This window comes from Pelodiscus sinensis, chromosome 12 (assembly GCF_052426305.1).
Source record: "Pelodiscus sinensis isolate ZL-2025 chromosome 12, ASM5242630v1, whole genome shotgun sequence".
Lineage (NCBI taxonomy): Eukaryota > Metazoa > Chordata > Testudines > Trionychidae > Pelodiscus > Pelodiscus sinensis.
In genome coordinates this window covers 35,578,429-35,598,956 of record NC_143063.1, presented here as the reverse complement: position 1 = coordinate 35,598,956, position 20,528 = coordinate 35,578,429, and the positions used below count along the sequence as shown (strand labels likewise).

General features: G+C 40.6%; 1 protein-coding gene across 1 annotated transcript in view; it reads right to left on the bottom strand.

The window, feature by feature from the left end:
• Positions 1–20,528, bottom strand: part of CDH8 (cadherin 8) — a 213,391-nt gene that overhangs the window by 53,527 nt on the left and 139,336 nt on the right. The gene's annotated exons all lie outside the window — the stretch shown is intronic.

The following is a 20,528-nucleotide window of genomic DNA, read 5'->3' as shown; positions in this document are numbered from 1 at the left end:
GTTCTATGATTCTATGATCATCACTGTGAGGAAGGAGCACATGGCCTCATACTGATGTGCCAGCTGGTCCCAGACAGTCTCCTCTGCTCCTGGTCAGTAGCCAGCTCCCAGCACTGCTCCTCATGCTCGTGGATGAGGGACTGCAGGCAGGCTATCAGCTCCCACACAGATCCTTGTGGGTTCTCTTCTGCCTGTAGATCCCATGGAGTTGGGAAGATGGAATGGGAGGTGAGGGACGTGCCAAGCTTGCAGCTGGCCCAGCGATGAAGAAAAGTTACAAAGACATTCATCTTAGGAGGCACCGTGTATGAAGCCTAGCCCTGATCTCTGGGCCAATACCAAAGGTCTTGGTTCAGATGATGGCAATGTACTTCGAGCAAGGCCATGTGTTGCATAGACAGTGAACACTTTCCAGGAGGGGCACAGAAATCCTAGGGGAGCATTGTTACACTCATGGCACAGAGACAAGCAGGCATAGGAAGGTGCCGGCCAGTCCAGGAGCCGGTGGGTGGGAGAGGGGGGACAGGACAGCTCAGCTTCCTACTGCGTCCTGGACATGCTCGGTCTGGCACTAGTAGTATCCTGCAAAAGACAACTTCTATCCCTGGCTGCTGGAGGAGGGGGTTGGGGTTTTGGGGAAGGTGTGTGTGTGAGCAGTAGACTCCACTTGCTAGAAAGAGTGCTACTGGGTTCCCCTCCTCTTTTTCCCACTGGAAGATTCCCATGCATGGGATCAGTCTCCTCTGCATCGCCGCACTTGATTGGGAGCGAATCCTACCTAAGTGTGGGTACAAGCCTGTGCTATGTGTGGCAATGCTGTGTGGTTCCTTGACCCCAGGCTACTTAGTGGTAGCTTGTCGTGGAAAGTTGTCCTGCCACAGAGGTCAGACTAAGTCAGGCATCTACAGGAATCTAGTGAGAAAGACCGAGGGGGTCCTATGCGAGAGCATCACGGGGTTGAGTGCTCCAGATTAGTGCTCCGTGTGCACCTACATGCACAGGCCGTTGCGAGAAACCCAGACTAAGTAGGCCGAGTGAAGAGCACACAGCCCCTCACAACCCCATTGCGGGCCCCTGCAAGTAGGTAGGGAAAGCTATAGAACTCACCTGAAGTGCCTTCCCCCAGGGGGACTATTTCTAAATAGCTCCCTAGTGAAGACCAGGGTACGTTTCTTGGCCTTCACTATGCAACTACTGGGGTAGCACAAAACTGCTATGAAGGTATAGCCAAGGATGCCCCCACTACTAAAAGAGCAGCCTTAACTGAAAGTCCTAATTCAGTGAATAGAGACGTATACTTTAATATTTCCTCTCCTAATCTTTTTCTTTTTTAATTAGATTAAATCAGAAATTACATCAGTGTTCTGCTTAAATAGTAATAAGCAGAGTTGTACTTTAAATAAAAACAAGTACTACCTAAATAAAAAGTAGAATGCTGGAAAATCACAAGCTTTTTGTCATCATGTAGTTTGGAAATGGCTATTTCATGCTCCTCTAACTCAGTGAAATTTCCAGTATAATAAGATTTTAAATTAGCAGTAGGAAAACACAGAGAAGTTCTAGTTCTAATACAGAAATAGTTTGTTTCACAAGTCTATTTTTATTTTCTATTTTTATCTATTTTCTATCTGTGTTTTCATGCTCAAGAAGTTGTCTTTATCAGATCACGTTCAAACATCTTAATTATAATTGTATCGAATGGGTCTAATAAGATAATCTGGACATATCATACATTTATTGTGTGACTTTACACTTATGTATTCATTTAACTTTATAACACAGCACCCACGGACAACTCTTTGCCATATAAAACTGACAGAGCCAACCATGATTTAAAAGGGATGCAGTCATGATGCTGAATTTTTATTTAGGTGGCATGTTTCAACTGTGGAAATACTACCACAGAATGTGTCTCAAATACTCCATGATGCTCTGATTTTAACAGGAGCTAAGCACTGAGACTAATTTTGAACTCATTAAAATTAAGCCATATCATTCGACAACTTTCCTATTGAAATAATGGACCACGAGGAATTCTGAAATGGAAAAAGTCATATTAATGTATGGCGGTTTTTGAAGGACTAATACTACTGGAAAAGATTCCTTATTTGAAGAATATGGGGAGATGCTGGTGTTGAGAAATTACCATGAATCAGTGTGTGTCAACCAATATACAGGGAAGAGGCTGCTGGAACATGCTGTTCAGGAAAAAGAACATTGGTTCCAAATTAATGTTCCAATGGTATTTACCTTCAGCACACCTAAGAGAGATGTTAGTATTTGAGTACAGATTAGAGAGAATATTTGGAAAAGAAGAATGCTGAGCACATTTTTGAGCCTGTCCCTTACTTCATTGTTTGGGGGAAAAATAAGAGTGAAAGCCTTGTCTGCTCTCGATGGGTCCTTCAGATATTTGCCAGATGAAGGAGATTAAGAATTCCAAAGCAAATTTATTATAAATTGCATTATAACACATTGACATGCTACCAATTATTTTACTTTTTCAAATATTTCCCGGTGAAGCTCACTAGATAAAATAGTCTCCCTTCTGTTTTTCCCCACTGCCTTATATCCCAGATTCTTGCCCATGTCTACCCTGGCATGACTGTGTTATGGCAGCCTTATTTGCTGGCTACTGAGTGTGGTGGAACTGAGCTACAGAGGTGGCCTTGGCTTGCATGAAAGCAATTCCAGTAGTGTGGGTGGGTTATGTTTTAAGGGTAATTTACTTAGAAACTAACATTTTTCGTCAGAGGATCCAGATGCCAGCTTGGCTAATAATGGGGCGGGGAGGGCGTGTCCTACATAGGTTCTGAAAAGTGTTAATTCCAGTTTAATAAGGCATACCTGTGTTAGCTCTGATCAAGTGAATGCAGTAAAAAAAAAGTTCATCCATGGCACTGCAAGCAGCAGGAAGGGTTAACTAGCCCAACAGTCAGGCCTATGATCAGACAGGTTCATATAATGGACAGCTACACCTTCTGACTCTGTTATAGACATACCCTAAGACAAGCTAATATCAGTGAAGCAGCATACAAGATTTGTGAATGGTGATGGAAGGGTACCTAACACTTTTTGTTCACTTTACCTTCCTCACACCCTTTTCTTTCACTACTGATGTAAGAAGAACTTGAGAAAAATTGGAAGTTGAAAATGAAAGCTCTGCCAGAAGATTTTAATTCATGAGGACCATATCCTTTATTCCAAAACAATTAAAATATCAAAATCAACAACTTGAATTTTTACTTGAGTTTTGTAAAGCATGAAAATTGCTGAATTTGGCCCATGATGGACCTCCCTGGTCCTCCCTTGGGACCTGACCTGTCCCAAATGAGGGAATGTGCTGTATCAGGGGAGTCCCCTGCCTCTCAGAACACTGCCCCTCCCTCTGTCTGGCTCCGCTCCAGCCCTGCTGCTACAGGGCTTGGGCTTAACTCTGGCCCACTTCTGCAGCTGGCTAGGGATCTCCGGGAACAGAGCTCTCCAGACACTGTGGCCCTGGTTCTTCCCTGCTTGGCTGGGGCATTCCGGGGACAGGGCTCCACAGCTGCTCTGCTTCTGTCCTGCCCGGCTGGGGCTTCTCGGGTTGAGTGGCTGCCCGTCTGGGTAGAGGCTCTGTGGCTTCCCTTCTGTGCCGCACCCAGATGGGGCTCCCTGGGATAGGGCTCAAGAGTCTCAATGGGAGGCTCCCTGCCTCTGAACTCTCAACTGGCTCACACTCCCTGGCACCAGGGCTCTTTGGTCCAGAAGCATCCATGATCCTGCTGGACCAGAGAATCCTGGATTTAGGAGGTTCAACCTCTATTATGTAATATTGATTTCTTCCTTGACAAGAGACATATCTGCAAGTTATTGATGACCACCTTCCATCTTTCACAGTCCGACCTGGAACACGGTTGTAGAACTTTGACTCTCCTTTAAATATCAGACTATGTGGGTATTTCTCACATAGCTGGATCTCTTTCTTCCTCTTCCTGGTTTAACTGATTTTGCGTCATAGTATGAGTACTGGATTTAAATCACTCTGCAACTGAGCGACATGTCCACAGGAAGATGTTTATTCTTTTACCTATGGTCTCAAGCACTTGTCTTCATTTTTTACTTCATCTTTCTCATCGCCTCATTTTTGGTAATTTTAGTTACCCAGTTAAATTTAAAAATATTCCATAACCCAAAACTCTAACACTATAAGTCATCTATGTCCTTTTCAAGTGTCCATGTCTCACATCCATTCAGTGATTGTTAATATTACTTCGGCAATCTAGTGTAGATGTGCAGTTTTAACTTTTGACAACACAGAAATCTTTGGAAGTTGCTGAATACATTTTTAAAAGCTGTATTCCTAACTCTGCAATTTTTGCAGAAATAAAAAGACCCTGGGGCTACAAGACAAAGCAGATTAATTTTATTGGTGATACTCTGTCTACCCAGCATAGGCCTCCTTGCTGGTGTGTAATGTTAATGGATTATATCTTTCACATACTTTCTATTTTCCCTTTAAAGCTTGATTCAACTCTCACTTAAGTGAAAGGAAGTTTGATTTAATCTTGTCCAGTTTAATTTCCTGAAAAATATAATAGTAATAGGTCAAATTCTCTGCTGTTGTAAATCAGTTCATCTAATTTCAATAGATGTTCACTGATTTACACCTGCTCATGATCAAATCCATAATATTTAAAAATTAAACCAGTATGTTCTGTGTAGATACATACATGCTCTGGTTAGAGTCAAAGGGATGTGAATTTGACTATCTGAGGGCATACTGTAGCTCAATATTTATATTCAACCTCTTTTCTACTTTCCCTGTAATTAAGCTATGCTTTGCATTGTGTTGCAGTTATTCAGCAACATAGTAAATAGTTACAGTGTAATTACCCCTGATCCTTTGTGAATTAAGAAATCCATTTTGTTAGTGCCCTTCAAGTCTGTTGAGTAGTAATTAGGGGTATTTGTTTCTTTGCAGACTGCTCTGATTGCAAATATAGCAACGTCCCTAGAAACTATTATTCTGTATACTTCATTTTGACCACAGTGAGTTTCATATTCCTTGTGACACATAACCAAGAAATATTGAGTAAATAAATATATAATTCAAAATAAATGACTGGAATAGCTCCAACTGTATTTCAGCCTGCTACCTCAAGTTTCAAGCTTTTGGAGATTTTGTTTTTAAGATGAGATTTTAGTCCTAGCACCACTGCACATATTCAAAGAAAAATGTATGGAACAAATGTTCTTCCAGACACCCTTCCATCCTGATATCACATTACATAGAATTCTGGCAATTATCTGGCAATAACTCATACGCTGTCAGTCATTTCCCTTCATCACTCATTCCCTTATGCCTCGTGAAATGAGGTTTACAGGAGCGGTCAACAAAGGCTTCCCTTGTTGACCGATCCACGTCTTGACTTGCGCGCTGTGCCGACGATCAACTGAGCCAGCACAGCGTGGCAGCCATTTTTATTTTAATGAAGCCGGGGATATTTAAATCCTCTCTTCACTGACTATGTCGGGTAGCTTATTTTACATGTCTCTGTCGGCAGAGGTATGTAATCTAGATGTACCCTCAGGGTTCTGTGCTGTTATTTAGCTCTAATTTATCCCTAAATGTCTTCTAAGATCCCAGTTGGCAGTGGAAATGTTGGTTAATGCTGATAGACAATATTGATCTCCCAAAGGTTGACAAATTCTCTGGTTAGGCACTGGTCTGGTCCCAAGGGTACAGGATAAGAAAGGTTCAATCTGTATTTCATTAATAACAAAATAAATAACCCATAAGAAAACTGACCCCAAAACATCAGTATCTAAAATTGATTTTTTAAAATATCTAACATTATTACAAAACATGACACTTCTTGCATTTATTTAAGTGGGCAGATTATGAAATATACTCAGCACCTGGCACTTCTCATTGTTCTCAGCTGTGTATGTTGAGCACTTGTGAAAATCTGTCCACCACTAAAACTGTATCTCCTCACCCACAACAACCTTTGTTATAACACAAAACTTGCTCCTCTGAGCAACTTCATTATTTGAGATAGAAATTCCATCCACAAAAGTGTTCTAGGGAGACTGACTACCATGATGTTCAATTATAGATATATCTCCCCCCAGTTCCATTCCCAAGCTATAGCCCTGCAATCAATCACACATAAGTTTCAAGTTGCTGGAGTCACATATTGCCTAAAACAGCAATGGTTAAATACCGGACTGTGGGATGGATCCAGTGTGCCAGGGTTAGCTCTTAGGAGACCCCAACGCTATATTTACCTACATGGCCGCAAGCAATGGAGACTGCAGCTCCTGTTGGCCATGGATTGCCATTCCTGGCCAATGGAAACTGCAGGAAGCAGTGTCTTGGTCTGCACCACTTCCCACTGCTCCTATTGCCCGAGAACAATGATCTGCAGCCCACAGGAGCTGTGATCGCCAGTGCCTGTGGCTATGCATGTAAATATAGTGGTGGTGGCCCACCAGGGGCTAGCCATGGTGAACGCCTGACGTGTAATTGCTCACCCTGGCCTAGAATAATGTCTACTCACATGAAAATAGTAGAGTACTATTCATTACTTTTTGGGGGGGGGGGGGAGGAAATTCCTTCAGAAATTATAAAATTCAAGGTGCAGATATTCATCTGGCAATTATCAAGTTTTAGAATCTGCTTCACCTCAGTCTCATACTCATTTTGCTAATACAATAATGAAATATTGTCATTTTATTCTTTCTCCATCTCTTTTACAGCAATTAACAAATCATTCAAATACATTCAGTCTTTTAACCAGCAGATCTGATCACATTTATACTTATTTTAGTCCCTATCATTTCTGGGCCTGATACCATTGGGCCATATATGGTAATATGCAAGCGCAGGAAAGCAATGTGCAGTTTTGGGAATAAATACCCATCGCACAGTTTGCTCGAGGAGGTCTTCGCAACACACGTAACACCATGCATGTGCCTTCCCATATACTCCAAAGCGCTGCCGGCCTGATCAACCGACAAGCCACCTCCCCCGGACTCTCGGGCGTAACCAAGGCCTTTGCAATCGAACCAATATCTTTGAAATGTCCCATGTGCTGTGTTAGTTGGTATGTATGATTTGATTTTCTTCGTTGTATAAGCTTAGTGTTGTAGTTGTTTTGGGTAGTACATAGAGTTTGTAGTTATCGCTGTTATTTAATTAGTAGAGCTGTATATTTTTAGAATAGAGACTATTCCCCTTGCCATTCCCATCCTTATATCTCTGACACATTTAACTAGGAATCGTAGAATAAATATAATAAATACTGTAAATGCATTATTAACACGGTCTATTAAAAATCTTAGACTAAATACTATAAATTCATCACTGTCATAAATAAATATCTTTTGTTTGCTAAAACTGTCCACCTTGTTCTGTCCTTCCCCCCTTGGGTATGCATCATCGGACCTGTGGTTCTCGCGACACTAATGAGAAAAGAAAGGGTGTGGTGAAAAAGATAAGCAGTTCTGAACTCCTGTTTAAACCTTCTCTGATGCTTTTCTTTCTTTTTTTAAATTTTTACTGAAATGTATTCAGACCTGACTGAAAGATAATTATATACTATACAAAAGTAATTCCCTAAAACATTATAATTATTCTTAATAATGTCAACAGTAGTTTTAAAATAAAAGGCAAAATAAAAGTAAGAAATTAAAAGTATGAACAAAAGAATTCATGACATTAAAATGTATGTGCTTGCTGAATGCACCAAACATTAATCTGAAGAATAATTTTACTGTATGTCTTTCTTCCTTTTTATTGAGCAGCTCTGCATCCTAAAACCACACTTGTTAATGAAGATAGTTTAGTATAGAATGCATTGAGTGATGATTCATAATCATATTTATATTCTTGGTAAACCATACAGAGCCATTTTTGGCTCTATGCCTTTTTCTAGTTGGAGACAGATAGCACAAAATTCAAATTGCCCCATATCTCTAAAGGATGCTACAAGTATGAAGCAAGACACGAGAAGCCATTCTTCCACTCTACTCTGTACTGATTAGGCCTCAACTGTAGTACTGTGCCTAGTTCTGGGCATCAGGTTTCAGGAAAGATGTTGACAAATTGGAGAAGGTCTGGAGAAGAGCACTAAGAAAGATTAAAGGTAGGGTGACCATATTTCCTTATTCTGAATGAGACATCTGATAAAATTATTTGTATTCAGGCAAGTTCAATGGCCAGAAATCAGAACTATGCAGTACAAATGTTCAAATTAACATAAACTTAACCAAGCCCCTGTTAAAAAGAAATAATACATAATTGGATTCTTTTTATTTATCTGTAAGGCTTTTCGGGTGTGTGTCACTCTCACACGAGGAGTGTGACACACACACATTTCCATACACACCTCTCACATGGGAGGGTGATCGACCGACCTGACCCTCCCTGACTCATGTCTCTGCCCTCCATGCTTTGTTGGGCCCTGAGACAGATTGGCGTCTCCTGGTTCCTGGTGCTGTGTCTTCCCAAGGCAATATGGGGAACACACAGGGTCATAGAACCTCTCCAAATTTCAGTCAGGATTAACCCCAGCTCCTGTCCCTTTGCCTCCCAGTCAGTATAGTATTTCAGTGGGCAGCAGCAACATTCTATACTGAGTGGGAGGAAAAGGGACAGGAGCTGCATCCAGCCTGGACCATGTCTTCACAGAGCTCATCTCTTCTGCCTCCCTTCCTCTCTCCACCTCTAACTGGAAGAATTTTGTCCCTTCCTACCTGCACAGAGTTGAAAGGTACTAACACCTGCAGGCTGCTGCTGGCCGCCAACGTACCCCAGCTGCTTCCTGGCTACAGTGCAGGTAGTAAGGAGTTAAATAGTAAGGCTGACTTGTGTACCAGGGCCCCAGGAACCAAATTGGCCAGAGAGGTGGCTCAATAGGAGGGGATGCCGCCCTAGAGGATAGGGAAGCCCATGCTACCTGGGGTGGGATCCAGAGTGGGGATGTGAGTATGTGAAGAGGGTGCTAAACCCCTTATTGGGGGTACTGCAGTGGAGCCTGCAGGTTTGGGATAGGCACAGGTTGGCAATCACTGCCCCTGCCTGCAACTCCAGAGTCACAGTGCCAGTTCAGAGCCAGTATCCCAGGCCTGAGGGCCTTGGGCTTTCCTGGGGTGCTGGTCCACCCACAGGCAGTGAGGGAAGGAAGAAGCCTTCCAACCAGGGGCTTGCTCTCCGCACAGTGCTGGAAGTGAGATGAGGCTCACTAGGGGGCGGGGGATATGGGAGATCAGAGGGGCTGTCAGGGACACAAAGCGGCAAAGCAAGGAGAGGACAACAAAAGGGGGAGCATGTAAAAGGCTGATGAGTGGGCAGCAGAGGCAACACACATCGGACTCTACAGCCCAGGGAACTCAGCTAGTTTCAGCCAGAAATGGGATGGGAGGAAGTAGCTCTGACTAAGAGCTGGTACACAGTGTGGGCTTCGCTGAAGCACAGGTAGGAGGAGCAGCTGGTTTCGCGTGCTGCATCTTCACCCCTCTTTCAGCCTTGTTTATCCACCTTCACCTTTGACCAGTGGACTCCACACTCACCACTGGTGTGTGGGTGGCTGGTCAGTAAGGTGGTGTAGTAAGGTAAATCAACCACTGATGGAGCCCTGTCAATCCTGGTACTCTACCAGGTCGTGAGCAGGAAGGGAAGTTGATGGGAGAGTTAATCCTGTCAACTTTCTCTGGTAGTGTAGACCTGGCCTAAGTATCAGAGTGGCTAAACACTGGAATACATTTCCTGGGGTGGATTTGTAGTCTCCATCATTGGGAATTTTTAAGAGCAGGCTAAACAAACACCTGTCAGGGATGGTCTAGATCAGGGGTGGGCAAAATTTTTTGATTGGGGGGCACTCCAAGAATTTGGTAAGTGGTCAACGACTGCCATTATATTAATGATGAAGGTGTGGGGGTCTGGGATGGAGGTTGGGTGCAGAAAGGAGCATGAGTTAAGGGACTGGGCTGTGGAATCTGGAAGGGTACGTCTACATTTGCTCTCTAGTTCAGACTAGCGATGCAAATTTAGGCGACCAAAATTGCTAATGAAGCAAAGATTTAAATATCCTGCGCTTCACCAGCAAGATCTTGCCCAGCTCTAGTCCGAATCTCAGCTGATTCGAACCAGGAAGTGCACGCCGGGACGCAGAAGTTTGAACCAAAGTTCTTGGTCCAAACTAACATTACTCTTCAAAAAAAAAGTTACTTCTCAAAAAATGAGGAGTATCATTAGTTCAAACCAAGAGCTTTGGTTCGAACTACCATGTCCCGGCGCACACTTCCTGGTTCGAATCAGCTGTGATTTGGACTAGTGCGCTGGGCGAGATCTTGCTAATGAAGCACGGGATAATTAAATCCCCGCTTCATTAGCAATTTCGGTCGCCTACATTTGCATCCCTAGTCCAAACTAGGGAGCAAACGTAGACGTACCCGAAGGGAGTTTGGATGAGGGAGAGAATTTTGACTGGGGTAGGGTGCAGGGGTTTGGGCTTGTGACCTGAGACAGGGGATTGGGGTACAGGGCCCGGGAGGGTGCAGGAGAGGATTCTGGCCTGGGGGAGGGATGTAGGAAGAGGGAGTGCAGGGTCTGGAAGAGAGTTGTAACCTGGGTCAGGAGTGCAGGAGTGGGTGAAGGGATTTGGGCTGTGACCAGAGATAGCAGAGTGGAGTCCAAGTTCTGGGAAGGGTTTTGATCTAAGGAGGAGTATAGGAGAAGATGCAGTGTCTGGAATGGTGTCTGGGAGCTGGAGCTTTAGAAGGTTTAGGTTACATGGGATAGGAGGGCAGGATGGGCCAGAGAGTTGAGGGAGGGAGGGGCTGGGGTGCTAGAGGCAGGCTCTGGCTGGGAGACCTTACTTGGGTGGCCAGCAAACTAGCAGGTTTCTTAATCAGGGTCCCTGCCTTCCATGCCCCTGTACTGCTCACTGTCCTGTACTGTTTGGGGCTGTGAGCCTGGCAGGAGGGGCACATCACATACTGCCTGTCTTACAAACAGGCAGCTGATGTTGGCCGAAAACCAGTTAATGGGAGCTACTAGGGGTGGGAACAGTGTGAGAAACCTCTGCCCCCTCCCTCCAGGCTCTCAGAAGTCACAGAAGCACATGGCCCTGCAGACAGCTTTTCTGAGTGCCGAGCAGGAGGTGAAGGGGACAGGCAGGGAGCTGGCTGAGACTATCATGAGCCAAATCCAGCATCTTAGTGGGGCAAATCCAGCCCATAGATCATATTTTACCCAGCCTTTGTCTAGATAGTGTTTGGTCCTTCCAAGAGTTCAGGAGTCTGTACTTGATGACCTCTTGAGGTTCCTTCCAGTTCTGTGATTATATGGATGGTTGACTTTGTTAGATACACAGCATAATTTTGTCCTTGAAATTCCTATGTTCTAGGTCTATAAAACATTTCTGTGGTCACATCACCATTTTAATTTCAAGTTCTCTTCTATTTTCTCATCATCTAATAATTTTCCAGAATCTGAACCAGTGGCCAAACCCCATCAGGAATATTAAAATGATTATTATAATACCTATATTATAATGCAAAAAAAAAAAAAAAGATGTTACATACTTTTACACAGAAATGAGTGACAGTGATTTCTACTATATAGCATCAGATTTTTTTTTTCAAATAGCACAGTTCAAGAGTTATTTCATACCACCTTCCTAGCTAAAAATGAATCTTTTACATTATCAAGCATAGCTAAACAATTTCATTATCAATATTTTGGTAACCCAACTAATAAGTTTAATATTGGGAAGAGAAGGGAAATTCATTTATGGAGGATTCTGAATTTCAAACAAACCATCATAATTTTTAAACTCTCCACAGAAGAATTGATTAAAGTGTTTAAATTAAAATTTTACTTTTGATATTTTTAGTATAGAATACAATAAAGATAACCATCATTTAGAAAAGTGTCAAAAATGCTTTCAGAAAATGTCAAAATACACAGTGTTGACATTTTTAGGAACTAGTCTTTCTCCTTTTCCCCCAATTTATGAAATGTTTTGCAAAATTACGTTGATTTTGCAAAGGGTTATAATGGTAATGTGTTTTTCTTGCCACTATTTTTTACCAACCACCTTTATTGAAACCTTTTGTGCTAAGTTAGTAAAGCTGTATTTTAAAAAAAAAAAGATTGAATAAGGGAGTCAATCCAAATTATATCTCTGAGACTGCACCCACTAGAAATAAAGGTCATCAGGATTTTCATTCTAAAACCCCTTTTCAGATGTTTATAACTTGGCTGTAAAAATTTGTTCAGGCTAAAAATGAAGCATTCTTCTATAGAGTCCAGCAGCAGTGCTGTATTTTCAAGTCAATAACACATGCCATCTTTTCACTATTGCCAGATGCTGTGACCTTGAGATTATTTAGGTCTGGGGCTGTTTTGATTTTTAGTCACATGATAGGCCCCTCAGAATTAGCAAAGGTCAGAAAGCTTGGGAAGCAATATAAGTATGTTTAGACTGCAGTCATAGGTATGACTACAGGTCAGGTGTGACCTGTGCTGGGTTCAATCTAGTTAATGTGGTTGAAAATAGCAGTGAACCCATAACAGCAGAGGCCCTAATTCAGCCCAGCAAAATAAGTACATACCCAGAATTCCAAGCAGGCTTGTCCAACCTATACAGAATCCCAGACTACCATATCTTTATTAATATTCTAGCTGTGCTAGTTAGATTAACACTAACCTGGATATGCCACCGTGTCCTACAGTGAACCATACAATTGCTTGTGGACCCATACCCTAAAGATGTCACTGCCTTCATGCTAGAGAAAGAGCTGGAGGTTATCTTAGTTTGTCTGTCTGTTTGTTTTTGTTTTTAAGCATAGCTGCACCATGTCAGAAAAAGGCAAATACAGTACTTTCATCTATGGGACAGATAAAATGTCAAGCAAAGCTCAAGCTATGATGAAATTTGTCATTGGCAGAAATTAGGTTACCTGCAAAAGGTGGAGCAAATGAGGAAACCTGAAAGAGATGGAGCAAATGAGGCAGCCCAGTTGATGAGGAGAAATACCACTCATTGTGTTCTGCTGCCTTTTCATGGATACAGAACACTACGCATTCTGACAAAAGTCAAGTGAAAAGTGTAGATGGAGACCATATACAAAGGTACACTTTAAGGTGGTCACAGCTAGATAGTTGGATAGCAGGGACTTCAGGAAATAACTGTATGTGTTCTAAAATAAAAATGTATGTGTTCTGCATCGCATAGTGAGGTCCTGTTCCTAGCTGACGCCCCTAGTCAGCAGCGTAAGGAACAGGATGTAAATTATGTCAGCAACCTGTTAGAGCTGCATTTCTCAACTGCTGAAATTTGCATGCCGTAAAACTGATTAAAGGTGTAAATTATGATTCAGAGTCACACAGACTGAATTGGGAATACACAATGAAACATATCAAATATTATGTGAACAAATGTAGCACAGAATAATTAACTCCTGATAAATCTCTGTGTGTGTGTTCCTATATATAGTGTGAGAGAATGTTTTTAAACCTACAGCTGGATTGGAACATTTTATTCGCCTTCAGGGACAGCATGTTGCTGTACGATGGCAAGATCAACACAGACCAAACTGTGAACTTTGCTCCAAGCCAAAACAGCCCCTTTCCCAGGTCAACTTAATTCCCCCCATCTACAGCTGCGGGGATAGATCTGCTATGTTTTAAGGAGGAGCCAAGATTCCTACTTATCCCACTACTGGCCCCACTCCTCACCCACATATGCATTGGGGGAGTAGAGGCCCTACAGAAGTTGCTCAGTGTGGTAACCCTTAATGTGAGAAACTAACACAGGAGAAGGAAGGAAATATCTTCAGGCTCTTTACTTCCCAGGGTGGGGGTGAAGTCTGGCTCAACACACAACACTGAGCGCACAGAATGCAAGCAAAATATCCCACTTATTTAAGTCTAAAAATTCTTATTTCCATAAGCTCGTAAGTCACAAACCATAACAGAGATCAATGTGAAATATGGAGCTTGGGGAAACCAAATAAATAAAAAATTAAGAAAGAAGTAAGTAACACAAACATACACACACTCACAGAGGATGTGTCTTAATCTTGGATGGCAACTTTTAATGAGAACAGTAGTTCTAATGTCAGGTGAGAGAAAGCTTGGGTACTTTAAAGGAATCACTACTTAATCACCTTTAAAGCTTTCCATATTTTCTTGACTTGCTGATCTGAGTCATTACAAAGGTACAACTTAGAAAATGGATTTTTAGAAGTTGTTAATGTTGCAATTCATGATGTATTTTTATATTCTTGTGCACATATTGCTGAAACACACTGTATCACCTTCTGCAAGGCCATTTCTAGACAGGGATAGCTAGCTAGGAGCCCACATCTTATAATAAACCAGGCATTTCTTTTAAGACTCGCCAGAAGCCCATAATTCAAATGGACCTCACTCATGATTTGTGAGATAGGAGCATGCAAATATCATCATGTTCAGCCTTGAATTAGTCAAATGTTCTGCAGACATATTATGTGACTAATGCACCTCTTCCGTGTCCAAATTATAATACTGCCTTTGATATAAGCTTTTGCCTTGGTTCCCAGCTACATTAAACCTCCTTTTATTATTAGTCTTGTTATATCAGTTAATCAGTAATGATAGAAATGCAGGGCATTTCCTTAGCACTAATGACAGACTGGGAGGAATTGTTGGCATGAAGCATAGATGAGGAAATACCCTTTTGCTGAGGCTGTTATTGCTATTATAAGATGGAGATGGAAAATCACAGAGTAGGAGTATGAAGGCAGAGGGAAGATAGTTTTCACTGTTATATGTAGGACATGTCTAAAACTAATGCCTTATACATTAAGCAATCAGATTGCTTGAGTCATCAGATTCTACTCTAGTTACAATATATAGATATCAATGAGAATGGTGTAATAAATAATAAACAGGGCACGTTTGACTTTCTTTTGATGTTAGAGCTGCAGACACAGTAATTACTGTGTCATCTTAATTGTGTATTGATAAATAAGGCAAAGCTTTCTTTACACTATTTACATGTCATCAGTGAGACTAAGAGCAGGATGGACCAGCAGATTAGACATTCAATGGTAGAAGTTATCACAATTTCCATCTAATCGCAGCCTAGTTTAATCACTGCATTTTTCTATTTTCATAGTCACATTGTAAATCATTAATTTCTAGTATCATTGTACCATGTCATATTCCCATTACTTTCACAGCATACTGAGTTTTCCATTCACTATGTAAAATGATGTGCCACTGTTCATTATGCTACCAAGTGACCAGTTTTAGGGCCGTGGGATAATGAAGCCATATTTTTGACACTGGGGTGTGTTTTTGTAGAGTAGAGTGGTATTTTTTATATCCTAAGTGCATGTTTTGTTCAAAAGACAAATTCAATGGCAGATACAGTTCAAATCTAAACCAATTAGAGCAGAATTGGCCTATCTGACAGGACAGTAGCAGAACCCTGGGAAGAATGAAATTTGGGGCAGGGTAGGAAAGAAAAGTGAGATGCAGATGTTTGGAAGGATGTGAGCAGATGGTAGGGAATTACAAATGACTGGGGGGGGGGGGAGCTTCTCTTTTGGAATTGAGCCATCAGAAAGCTTCTAATCACAATAGTCTCCATTCTCAGCATGAATTATGAAGTTCTTAGATCTCAGTCATACATTACCTTGATATACAACAAAACAATGTGAAATTCCATTACTCCAGTATTTAAAGTCCAGAGTCAGTGACAGGAAACAAAGTTCACCTTTTATATTAGAACAAAAAGGCATGTTCCTGGATAGGAAAAGGTCATTTGGACAACTAGACTGCTCCCTTGAGATTTTAATCAACCTCGTGTTCTCACTTTATATTCTTCTTGACTCAAAAAATGCTCTCACTGGAGCAAACTTGGCAGGGGGAGGGAGAAAGTAAACATACAAGAATCAATTCATGTCACTAGTCATTTTTGGTTTCCCTAGTGATATACTTTAATAAGTGAGTCTCCACCTCATAATTCAAGCTTCTATTTCAGTGTGGTTTTGTAGTAAGATACAAACATTTGTTTTATTGTGTTACCTTAATAAACAATATGACATAATATCAGCATTACTATGGTACCAGATAGGAAATATGTATAACAGTAAAGGAGTGAACTCATGTTTAAATACAATTATTTTCAATACTAAGAAAATATTTATCAGTAAAACTATTATGCCAAAGAAACAAGACGGGTCTTGGTTTCTGTTCTAAAACTAATGCTTGAGCTTCTCAAAGCAGTGCAAGAAATTTATCCACACATCTCTCCATTAAAATTAATGATACATGGCCATATCTCCTTCACTGGTTTGAAAATCTCAGCTGACATACTTGAGGCTGTTGTGCAGTGTTTAAGATTAATTTCAGCCCCTTCTCTACCGTTCTCACTGATGTATCTTTGTATAAACATTGAAGCTTACCACATTTTCAGCATTGTGACAATAAAGTCCAGGCCAAAGAGTTATCTAAGTCACACTGTGGGACATTCATTTGTTGGCAAAGACTGTATTCTATTTAAGAATGAGCACACAAATTAACACCCTGTCTATATATCACACAGATTAACACAGATTATGGTGATAATTCTGCTAATTATTTATAATTTATCATATCTACTTCTTCTATCTAAAAACAATCCCGGTGGATTCCTTTCTATCACTAGGGAGAGGTAATCTACTAAAGAAACCAGCACAATATCCATATCCAGGACTAAAGCCTGACTGAAGAGTCTAAAGGAAGCAAAGGCCTGCATGTGATTCATAAATTATTTTGATAACACTTGCTTATAAGCTTTGTTATTGTTATTGTTTGGATTTTTTACATATTTTAATTAAAATATGTAAAAAATAATTTTTGTTTATTAAATATTTGTTTTAGTTTTTTTAAAAATAAAGTAGGTTAGATTCACATTTATATTAGGTAAGATCATCAGGATCAAGATTCAATTTGAGAATGGGTCTCATTACTTTTCACTTGAATGAAACTAGCCCTTTGCCTTCTCTAAAGGAATACATTAACAGTTTCCACCAGCGAGGGATGTCATATTCCAGACCATCTAATTTCAACAGTGGTGAAAGGTATTAATCCAGCATTTATGTCAAATGATGTAGCTCAGCCACTACATCTTGAAACTGGCTGAAACTCAGCAAAAATAGTTTTTCACCTTCCCACACATATATTTCCAGACACTGATATTGTATCACAAAGGCAGCCAAAGTCTATCTGAATATAATTAATTGTGTTCACCAGAAGGATATTGGAACATTTGCAGCAAGAAATATTGAACTCAGTTTCTAAGAGATGGCAACTCAGATTCACCAGACAATCTACCACCTAAAAAAGAAACACTATTTTTAAGATTTCATGTCTGGGTGGTGGAGCAACAGACTTCCTCTGCCCACAGCATGGGCAGGAGATTGTTAAAAATTATTTACAACAGAGCAGTTTCCACCTGTAACATGTCAGCAAGTGGAGGAGGCTAATGTGAAAATGTGGCAAAAATGGACAACGTTCCCTAGTCACTTTATTAAAAGTCAAGGACAAAAGCTGATGATCATGTCCTATAGTTGGCCGCCAAGAGAGCTCTGGAATACAAACAAGTCAATAAGAATAAAGATGGACCCTGAACTGAGCTTGTAAAGTAATGGCCAAGGATGAGGACTAGTGATAAACTAGTGATAAACTAGTATGAAGACTAGTGATAAATGGCCAAGTAATGGACAAGAATGAGACCTTTAACATCAATCCAAACCCCATGTTGGATATTCTACATATATATTATCTCTTTATTTGTTATGTATAAGATCATTAATTCATTGATATGAACCTAAAGCAATTGTACTGACAATCCTTTTTGAATTTCCCTCCTTAGTTAGCACCTCAGAAACAGTACACTGTTTCTATTAGATTTCCATGGAGCATACTCTCTCATAACAAATACCAAACTTACCAAAAATTAAAGCAAATAAAATATGTTTTTCTGTCTTCCCTCCACTTGATAACTCCCCAAACACACTTATTTCTGTCTTAGAAGCTTTTAAAAATATTCGCTCAAATAAAAAAATGTAGGTTTCTATGGTATTCTGTGAAATTCAGCCTTTGTTTCATTGTAAATACCACATAATTACACTGGAAATGTGAAAAAGCCATCAGCGGGCATGTTAATGGTAGGTGCAAGCTGGGTTTTATTATTTTCATAGTTGTCCTTGCAGGCAGCAGCTTCACAATAGTGATGGATGCTGTGGCTCACAGGAGGCCTAATGACAAGTCTTATTATTAAAAATACTTCAGTATAATTATATATTTTTTAAAGCTAGGGAGGGTGGGGACTTCATTCTGATGTCAATGTAATTCAATTGACTTGGTGGAGCTTCTCCTGATACCCACTACTACAAGAAGCAAATTGAAAAAAGGTCAGTTAAAGCAGTTTCTCAGGGGAAAAAAATCTTCAGCTTTTTGTGAGAAAATGGAAAGTGAAATTCTTCTGTATTATGGCAAACCACATCAGACATCACATGACAAAACATGTCACCCAACTTAAGGGAGGAGGCACTTTTAGAAAAATGCATTCAATGTGATTAAATGTGTTAAAGGCATTGCAGTCTTATACAAAACCTCCTCTTTTTAAATCATCCATCTCACCAAACAGCAATGACATCAATGCCATCAGTTTCTAATATATTTATTCCAGATCAGGTCAAAATATAGATGAAAAACAAAACAAAACAACAAAATGGAAATGTTTGTGAAATAACTTTCTACCTTTCTATCATAATTTTGGTTTTGTGGAAAATTTTCAACCATCTCTACTTACTGAGATTTTTAGATGCCTTGCACATCACACTCAAAAGTAAGCCCCCTCTCTGGCTAGGAGCCCACAGAAACTCTGTGGTCTTCATAATAAATCTCCCCCATTCCACAGGATTATTCTTTACTTGTCTCATTTTCTGGGGGAATACTGTCTCCTGGTTTCATTGCTTCCCCAACTTCTTGCTGGGGCAAATAAATTGTACACACATATGCCCAGAAAACACAAAATCCCTTCTGGCAATGACAGAGGACGTTCCATAAAGGAAACCATACAGTCACAAACAAGGACCATATAGAAGGCTTACAAGAACAGTAACACCAAGGTGCCTTTCCTGTATGTTGTGCAACTACACCGGTACTATTGGATGAAAGCAGATAGCTCTTTTTTATGAGCTGTGCTCTTTCATGGGACGGTTTGTTGTATTTGATTTTTGGCCTTATTCAGCAGATCAGCCTTTCACTTGAACAAGTCAGCCTGCTGCCCTGCCGCTATCAATAGCTGAGCTTTAGTCATTTGGCTTCATTTAGTCAGTCAAAAGTTGGTGCATTTCTTTTATGATAGACTCAATGTAGTGTAAAAATATGGGTGATGTTTTAATGGCATATGTTTTCATACAACACTGTGTAATGGAAGTAAGGATGCCTTGAGGAAAACTAGTATGGAGAATTTCCTTAGAATCAATATTTCTACATCCACAGAAACCTAACCATTTCACTTTGCAGCTCTCTCCACTAGAGATAGAAGTATTGCTCACTGGCTAATATTATTCAGGGCAAAATATGTGCTGTACTATAGTCATACTTCTTTCCCTGAAAATGGTTGTTTCCATAGTTTAGGGCTTCTGCCAGTAAAAAGTGCTCAGGCTATCAAAGTGTTGTTAGCTCTCAAGATTTAGCACTAATTACAGAGAGAGTGTTATTTATACTATTACACACAAATCACAATGGTAGGTCATACTCATACACTTGACTGTGCGCTTAACTCATAAATTCCAAGGTAGAAGGAGCTACTGTACTCATGTAGTCCAACCACCCATATATCACAGGCCAGAGAACTTTCCTAAAGTAAGTCTTAGAGAACCATGTATTAAAAAAAAAATCCATTCTGGATTTAAAAGTTGTCAGCAATGGAGAATTCACCACCACTCTTGATAAATTGTTCCACTGATTAAACTATTACTATACTTAAACCTTTATATTGTACGTGTTCCCAGATGGTATGAAGAAGCAGCTCTCTACGCTGCTGCTCTCCCTCCCCTCCAGCTGGAAATGAGGCAGGGATGGTGCTTGGGAGCATCAGGAAGCATAGAGCCACATGTGCCCCCAAGAACAGGGCAGCAGGTAAACACTCCAGCTCCTCCCCCATTGCCCAGACTGCACAGCGCCCACCTTGACCTGGAATTTTTTTTTAATCCAGCATACTCTGTTTCCCAGGGTTGCTAGATTAAAGAGATTCAAGTATATCCCTACTTATAAACTAGTCCTTTACTATTTAAAATGTACACCTTCTTTCCAGTCTGAATTAGTTTACTCTCAATTTCATTATACATTTATCTCGTAGACTAAAGAGCCTGTTATCAAATATTTGTTTTCACTTAGGTACTTTTAAGACTGTGCTCTCCCCACACTGTCCTAAGAATGTTGTCTTCTGTTGAAGAAACCATATTGCTTTTCTAATGATATAATAAAC